The sequence below is a fragment of the Emydura macquarii genome, unplaced genomic scaffold (genome assembly GCF_026122565.2).
Source record: "Emydura macquarii macquarii isolate MOO-44397 ecotype Brisbane River unplaced genomic scaffold, CSIRO-AGI_Emac_v2 contig_2151, whole genome shotgun sequence".
In the NCBI taxonomy this organism is placed as follows: domain Eukaryota; kingdom Metazoa; phylum Chordata; order Testudines; family Chelidae; genus Emydura; species Emydura macquarii.
Window position 1 is genome coordinate 1 of NW_027132288.1, and position 8,703 is coordinate 8,703.

General features: G+C 52.7%; 1 long non-coding RNA gene across 1 annotated transcript; it reads right to left on the reverse strand.

The window, feature by feature from the left end:
* Positions 1-560: 560 nt before the first annotated feature.
* LOC137160151 (uncharacterized) lies at positions 561-7,849 on the reverse strand. The gene is made up of 3 exons (XR_010921800.1): positions 7,739-7,849; positions 1,816-1,836; positions 561-593 (listed from the first exon to the last, which is right to left on the reverse strand). It is a non-coding gene; the product is annotated as an uncharacterized lncRNA (long non-coding RNA).
* Between the last annotated feature and the right edge of the window lie 854 nt (positions 7,850-8,703).

Here is an 8,703-nt window from a genome sequence, read left to right on the forward strand (position 1 = left end):
AGCACAGAGTTTAAATAACTGGTCTCTTTACTGGACCTCGTGGCTGATTGGGAGCCAGAGACTGACATGCACTGAAGGGGGCTGTGTGTATATTTTGTTTTAGCTTCTTGATAACCAGTGTGGGGAATCAGAAGCACTGTTTGTGGCTGGTTGGAAAGTCTGACTTCAGTGTCACCCACCAGTGCTGGGAGAATCTGCTCTCCTTTTGCAGCCTGCCCTGACCTTGGCATTTTCAGGTGGCTACCATAGGCACGATGGGTCACATGTGTGCTTCACCTTCACTGCTAGATGCAAGGGCAGATACTGGGGAGAGGGGCAGTGGAGCAATGGCTCAGACACTGACTTTTTTCACTTCCAGTTCAGATTGCAGAGTTTCTAGGGCAGTGGTTTTCAACCTTTTTTCATTTGTGGACATAGTCTGCGGCCCTCCAGGGATTTGTGGCACACAGGTTGAAAACCACGGCTCTAGAGGGAGAAAAGGGTGAGAGGTGAGATACCCTCCTGTCATATTTATGGGGATAACTGTAATGTCAGTTAATGTAAGTAGCTCAGACACTGACCTTTCTCACTGTCCAGTTCTGATCGCAGCGTCTCTAGAGGGAGAAAAGGGTGAGAGGTGAGATTTCATTCTGTCATGTTTATGGTGAAGTTCCTATTATTGTTTTGGGCAGCTGGGCTGTTGTTATGAAATAGAGAAACAAATAGACGGACACATGGAGAGACACATGTCCATCTGTGGCATATCAGTGCCACCCTTTAACAATCACCCTGCGCTGTGGGGGGGGAGGGGACGAGCTACGTGGAAAGGGAGGGCAGGGGAGCAGGACGGGGGTGGGGGAGGTTGGGGTGACAGGACTGGGTGTGAGGGGGTCGGAGCCGGCAGCCAATCAGCACAGAGAGAAGATGGGCGAGTGACACTGTGACAAGCAGCGTGATGACATCATCAGCCACCGCGTCCCTGCCACCTTCTGCCTGCCAGGGGCACCCCGGGGGTGTGAAGTGCTGCAGCAGCTCCCAGCATGGGCACGTCGCTGGGACACGGTCGCAGAGTGACCCCAAACCTGCTCCCTCCCCCGCCGTGTGGGAGCAATAAATCCCCTGGGTTCAGTGCGTGGGGGCTGGGCAGGCCCGGCCATGGCAGGGGGCAAAGGGGCAATTTTAAAGGTCCCGGGCAGAGGGCTACATACCATGGGCGACGGGTGAAGCTTCTCCTTGGGGAGGCTCGTTCCCAGATCCGCCTCTTCCACCTGTGGACCTACCCACACCTCCACCCCCGCCTGCCCCAGGCCTCGCCCTTGTCCCTTCCCCCTTGGCCTGCTCACACGCAGGTTCCTCCCTCCCTCCCTCACCCACTGGGTGAGCGTTCTCACCAGGTCCCTCCTCCCGCCCCCTCCACTCTTGGCCCCCCTCCTGTCTTCCACAGCCCCCCTTCCCCGCTCAGCCCCCCTGCCTCGAGGGAAGGTAGGTGTGGAAGAGAGGAGGCAGACGGAGCAGCAAAGGGGAAGGAGGGATGCAGTGAGCATTGAGCAGTGGGGCTGAGCGGGAGGGGGGTGAGGGACATGGCGATGAGCGGGCCAGCAGCTGTTCTGCCCTGCAGCCCAGAATTGCTGTTGTCAGGCCTGGGTCTGGGTCTGTTCGTTCCGTGCGCTGAGTGTGCGGGACAAGGGGCAGAGCTTCCCCGTGCACGGCACAAACCAGACTGACTCGATTCATAGTGAGAGCTCCCAATAGCTGCCCTGGGGTCTGTGCAACTTGTTGTATAGTTTGAGATTCCCCCTCCTCTCCCATCCCACTGAACCAAGGGACCGACCGTACCTTTCTCTGCCAGATGCGCCGCTGCAAGTCAATGACAGGAGAGGGGTGTTACAAGGGAGAAGATTTAACTTCAATTAGTGCAAACTCACAGAGTCATTTTTCTGCTGGTAGAAGCTAGAACACACACAGGGCTCTGCCCAGCTATTCCCGCTGCCAGCGTTATCCTGGGGACACAGCGCCTAGTGCAGTTAAAACGCTGAGTAAATGGCTGTCTCCTGTCCCTATCGGCTGAGTGAAGGGAGGCCCCACACTGAACTCGATGGCGTTTCTGTCTGTCTGGAATGGGCATGTTCTTGCAATCACTGGGCAGAACCCTGGTGATTCTCGTGAAAAATGGAAATCTTTAAAAACCTGATTGCCACTAAAATCACCATTTGATTCCTCAGGATACGGGGTGAGGCTGTAACCTCAGGGTTAGGGTTTAAGGTGAGGGTGAGGTTAGAGTTAGGGTCAGCAGGCCCCTCATCCCACTGCACTCAGCCATCCCAGTTGGATTTCTTGCCTCCTCTTCAGCCAGCCCCTGCCCACTGGGCTCCTCACCCCCATATTCCAGCCAGGCCCCTCGCCGCCCCACTCTGGTCAGAGCCCCATTGATTTGGGTGAAAATCAGAAAAGCCTGATTTTAGTGGAAATGAGTTTTTTCCAGTTTTCTACTTTTCACAAAAATCAGTAGGGTGATGGCCAGTGTGTGTGTGGGGGAGGGGCCCATTTGAAGGTGGGGGGAGGGTTTGAGGAGTCCACGTGGAGGCACCACTGGGCCAATGTAAGCAATGAAGTGAGCGACCCTCTAGTTACAGAATTGCCACGTAATTGTGCTCCGGGATCTAAGCTCTCAGGGTGAGATTCTGTGCTGGGAACCCGCAGACTGGGGTCACGTGAAGGTGAAGGCGGCTTTAACCCCTCTCCCTCCCCCCAGCATCCTGCTGATCCTGGGTGCTCTGGGTGCCAAAGCAGCCCCCACTGTAACCCAGGGCTTGTCTGCAGGGGAAGGTTACACCAGTGTAAGATAAGGTGGGAATTTAAACCGCTCTGATCACACCGGTGTAACGCCCCACGTCAGCGCTCTTATTCCCTAGTAGGAGTGAGGTTTTCTGCCTTAGCTTGTGCCTTTAGTTACAGCAGCTTTGGGTGCCTGTGGGCAGCAGCACGGCCCAGGATCTCGGCAGCTCTGTGCGCTGTGGCTCCATCCCGACACGTCCTTCTTGTTCCCAGTCCCATCTCCACACACCCCACAACAGGGCTTGTGAGTGGGTCCTCAGAGAGCACCTGCAGCTGTTCTCTGCACTGCCTGAGCTGGAGGAATCCTCACCCTGCTGGATCCAAGCTCTTTGAAGCCCTTTTACGCTGCTCTGGTTCTTTTAATGAACACAGTGGGGGAGGGGTGGGGGAGAAAATCCCACCCCCCATTTATAAAAATGTGTCCAGCTCTTTATGGGTATGAAGGTGGCACTGAGCAAGTGACCTGGGTGTAACCAGTGCACCAGCCCCGTGAGATCTGCCTGAGTCTGCAGACAGCGCTGTTTGCTGCTCACAGTCATCACAGTGGGGCTGGGATGCTGGCACTCGGGCCTTATCAATGGCAATTTAATTGTCACCATTTGCAATTATCTCACTGCTGATCATTTTAGCGGAAACACCCAGCTCATGTGCTTCTCCTTCCCTGCTGGATGCAAGGGCAGGTACTGGGGAGGGGGCAGTGGGGCACTGGCAGACATTGGGCAGTGGGGCAGCTACCTGCTTTCTAAAGTTGCTGGGGTGAGGAACAGTGAATTCAAGCCCCTCCCAGTCCGACCTCGATCCAAATATAGAGTAATCTCCGCTCACACTAAAACAGGGAAGGGAGAGAGGAGACACATTCCCCCTCCCCTCCCTTCTCTCCCCAGTATCTAATGCCTCCTGGGTACCAGAACAAATGCACCTGCACACACATACAGCACATGGTCACTGAGGGGGAAATCCTGCCCCTTCTCTCTTTACATGGCTGTGGTAAGGCCAGGACACCAGGGGATCCCCTGTGAAGGATCCCAATACTGGACAAGTCCCCAGAAATGACCCTGTCCCAGCTGGGCTGGGACTCAGAGCCTGGGCTCAGGGTGCTGTTTCTGTAATCTCGTGAGGTTTCTTAGGACAATTGCGCGCCTCCCCTGCAGAGCCCGTCTGAGCCTGCGAGCAGCCCTGAGCTCAGACTGCTTGGGCTCTGGTGTTGATACGGAGACATTCCCCATCATCACCCATTCAAACACCAGTGCGTTATTTGCAATTGTTCCAGCCCACGTGTGTTTTACACTTTCTCCAGCACACACATGTAGCCCCCTCCTGCTCGATCAGAATTGTCTCTGTGCAAATACCTCCCCCCACAACTGAATGGGGGGAGCTCTCCTGCATTTCCCACCCCATCACTGCTCCCCACAGCTCTGCAGTGTCCCTGCTGCAGGTGCTGCAGCCCACACAGCTCCATAGCCACAGCCTGAGCCATCACTTCCAATGGGCTCTCCAGGCCTAGCCATGTTCCCTGGGCTGAGCGAGGTAATCTCCGTACTGTGACGATCTTTACACTGCGTCACAGCCTCCCTTTGGCTTCATTCTGTCATATTTATGGGGATAACCTTTACCTCAGTTAATGTAACTGGCCCAGACACTGACCTTTCTCGCTCTCCAGTTCCAATCGCAGCGTCTCTAGAGAGAGAAGAGGGTGAGAGGTGAAATTTCAACCTGTTGTGTTTATGGGAATAACTGTAGAGTCAGTTAATGTAAGTGGCCCAGACACTGACCTTTCTTGCTCTCCAGTTCCGATCGCAGCGTTTCTAGAGAGAGAGAAGGGTGAGAGGTGAGATTTCATTCTATCATGTTTATGGTGAAGTTCCCATCTGGGCTGTCGTTATGAAATAGAGCACGGACACATTTGGAGGTCCCTGCACTCCCTCCCAGCCCACTCCTGATTTTGGGGATGAACCTGCCCCCTGGTGTCTGTAAGGCCAGGCTTGGAAGGTGCCCAGCTAAGAACACTGCCTTTCTTTAGCTGGGTGCTCAGCTCACAGCCGGGGAGGAGGGTGTGGATGGACCCTGAAGGCATCACCTCTAAGATCAGCTCTTTCCCACGTGGAGCTCATCCAGATCCCAACACTGGACAAGTCCCCAGAGACGACCCTGTCCCAGCTGGGCTAGGGCTACTCAGAGCCTGGGCTCAGGGTGCTGTTTCTGTAATTTCTGGGAGGTTTTTTAGGACAATCGGGCCCCTCCCCTGCAGAGCCCGTCTGTTCCAGTGGCAGCAGCCATGAACTCGCTGCTTGGGCTCTGGTGCTGATACGGAGACATTCCCCATCACCCATTTAAACACCAGCACGTTATTTGCAATTGTTCCAGCCCACGTGTGTTTTACACTTTCTCCAGCACACACATGTAGCCCCCTCCTGCCCCATCAGAATTGTATCTGTCAAATACCTGCCCCCCACAGCCAAATGGAGGGCTCTGCTGCATTCCCCACCCCATTACTGCTCCCCACAGCTCTGCAACGTCCTTGCTGTGGGCGCTGCAGCCCACACAGCTTCATAGCCACAGCCTGAGCCATCGCTTCCCATGGGCCCTCCAGGCCCAGCCGTGCCCTTGGGCTGAGCGAGGGAATCCCCGGCCTGTGACGAACTTTACATTGAGTCACAGCCTCCCTTTGGCTTCCTTCCAAATGTCTCCCCTGCCTGGCAATCTCTAGTTTTCTGAGCCTCCACATTTCTGGGAAACATTCACATATAAACCTTTATCCCACCCCATTGGTCCCTGACACTGACCTTTCTTGCTCTCCAGTTCAGATCGCAGTGTCTCTAGAGGGGAAAGAGGGTCAGAGGTAAGATTTTACCTTCTTCTATTTATGGGAATAACCCTGTCAGTTAATGTAAGTGGCCCAGACTGACTTTTCTCACTTCCACTTCAGATTGCAGAGTCTCTAGGGCAGTAGTTTTCAACCTTTTTTTATTTGTGGATCCCCCAAAAATCTGAAATGGTGGTACAGACCCTTTGGAAAACTTAGATGTAGTCTGCGCACCTCCAAGGATTTATGGACCACAGGTAGAAAACCCCTGCTCTAGATGGAGAGAAGGGTGAGAGGTGAGATACCCTCCCGCCCCCCAATCATATTTCTGGGGATAACCATTATGTCAGTTAATATAACTGGCCCAGACACTGACCTTTCTCGCTCTCCAGTTCAGATCGCAGCATCTCTAGAGAGAGAAAAGAGTGAGAGGTGAGATTTCATTCTATCATGTTTATGGTGAAGTTCCTGTTATTGTTTAATGCAGCTGGGCTGTCGTTATGAAATGAGAAACAAATAGACAGACACATGGAGAGACACAGATGGGTCCCTGTGGAGGTCCCTGCACTCCCATCCCAGGCCAGCTCCTGATCATGGGGATGGTACCTGCCCCCTGGTCCCAGTGAGACATGGGAACAGATCCCTGTAAGGCCAGGTTAGTGGGAGGTGCCCAGCTAAGAACATGGTGGAGGTGCCTTTCTTTAGCTGGGTGCTCAGCCAGGGAGGGGGTGTGGATGGACCTTGAAGGCATCACACGTGGAGCTCGTCCACGGGGTGTGTCAGCCTGGGATACAAACACTGCAGGAAATGGAGGTAGCGTCATGTCTGACAGTCACTTCTGAGCACAGCCTGAGCTAGACCATCTTGTGCCCCAGTGCGAGCAGCGTCTCAGGGCAGCTGTGCAAATCCAGAGTGTGTTTGTTTTGTTACAGCACTCCTAGCCAGACCGCACAGCCGTGCAGCTGCAGCAGAGAATTCTCTCCAAGGCCCGTGAAACAAGACAGTGACAGTTAATTGGTCTGATTTGTTAGTGTTTGGAAATGAGCCCAACATAGCTCTCTCTGGGCACATAGACACATTTTACATACAACTCGAAATGAGATAATCCCTGTCACCTAAACATGGGCTCAATGCGCATCCTGTATCCATTCAAACCACAAATTAACCAGTTCAAACCTGGTGCTGACAGTGTGGGAAGGTGACAGTTCTAAACACACAACATCCAGTTCCAACTTTCACAAGTAAAAGCACGGCTCCTTTCTGCTTCTTTGAATTACCTGCTTCCGTCCTCACTGAAAAATCATTTTAATAGACATTTCCCTTTCCCACTTCTTCCTATACTTGCAAATTTCTACATAAAGTTCACAGCACTTCAAAGGGAGAAAAGTCCTCTGGGGCGTACTTTAAAAGGTGTCTTGGGGGTTTGCATGCTGGTACTGATTAAATTAAACAAAAATTGAGTATTCAGCTCCCTATAAACACAGAGATCACTGAAGGCCAATTTCTGCCCTTTGAGACCAGAGAAAAAACTCCAGCTGAGCACTTACACTGCAGTAGAGAGTTCATTGCCCTAGTCCTGTAGCAGGATCTCAGGCTGGGCAAATCTTAGTGTAGATAAGGTAACTGTTACCCTTTCCATTTGCACAGCCACTACTTTGCCCATCCACAGCTCCTACTTACCTAGACAGGGACAAGAGGGGATCCATGCACAGACAGGGGGGCAGAACTGAGCCCTAAGAAGCCCCTTTTCTCCTCCTACTTTGCTTTCTGGTTTTCCTGCAAGCAGCCCAGTTACACATGTCGGAGCTCCAAGCCCAGCTCACTGAGCCTCACGTTTGTGTTTCAGCTGGAGCAGGGCTGACCCCACGGAATAGCTCAGAGTCACATTCCAGCGGGTGCCTTGGTGAGAGCCGAAGGGGTGAAACCACTTGATGCTTCTCAGTTCAAATGTGAAGTCATAATTTATTCAGCTCCCCCTTCACCCTCAGCCCAGCTCCCACTGCCTGAAACTCCTCTGGACATTAAAAAAAAACCCTTAATCCCTGTCTCTCGGCTTTTGGTTTTGGTTATAAATCTGTCTGTCTGTCTGTCTCTCATCAAGCCTCTCCCTTGTTACTTTACCTTTTGCTCTGTGTTGCCTCCAGAAGCAGTAACTGGCCAGGGCAATGAGAACAGCCAGAATCACCCTCAGAGTCACCATCCAGGGACTGACCCTCGGGAAAAACAGCTCTGCAAGAGAAAGTGTCATTGACTAGTTGGAAGCAAACACGTGCAGGATGAAGGCGGACACTCGACTGTGGTGACGTGGACAGTTACAAGAATCTCACAGGGAAACATACAGTGAGATGTGGCTCCTTTGTGCTTTATTATTAAGCCAATGAAAGTCCAAGCTTTAGTCTTCTTACTGACTATGGTTAACTCATGGGGGAGGCGTGTTCGGGACAGGGAGGAGCTCTGCTATGCTGCACCCATCTTCATCCTCCCCCGGCCTAGTCCAAGTGAGCCGGTGTTCCTCACTTCCCTAGACTGCTCTGACTTTCCCCAAGGCTGCAGCAGGTGCAGACTGGCCCTCAGGATCAGAGCTGTGACCAGCTTCCTGACACCCCGACTCCCCTGAGCTCAGAGGGGCTCAGCTACATGAGAGAGTCTGACCCCAAATATGTGAATGAAGGATTTTAATGAAAACTTGGGCCTGGAAATTCAGAGTAAAAATTCCTCCAGATTCTTGTTTCCTGAGTCCCAGAGGAATGGCTGACTAGAGAGCCCTTTGCTAAGTGGTCAGTGTGGTGTATTGAAACTGTGTAAAAATTACAAGCTGTCACTTTAAATCCTGAGGGGATTCTTGCTCTTGCTTGCAGGAGAAGGGGCTCTGTAGGGAGCGTGTATCTGGGTCCTCTGCAGTCAGTCTGCAAAGAGCCAGCCTAGAGCAAGGTGGGCTGAGTTCTGCTCCTCTGCCTTAGGGAGCAGCCTGCTTTGTCTCTCTCTGTACTTGGCTGTGGTGTGGTAGAGTTCTGGATTCTTAGAAGTAAAGCAGTGTTACATTGCAGCCTTCCAGGAAGAGTGTTTATGTTTTGTTTTACACTCTC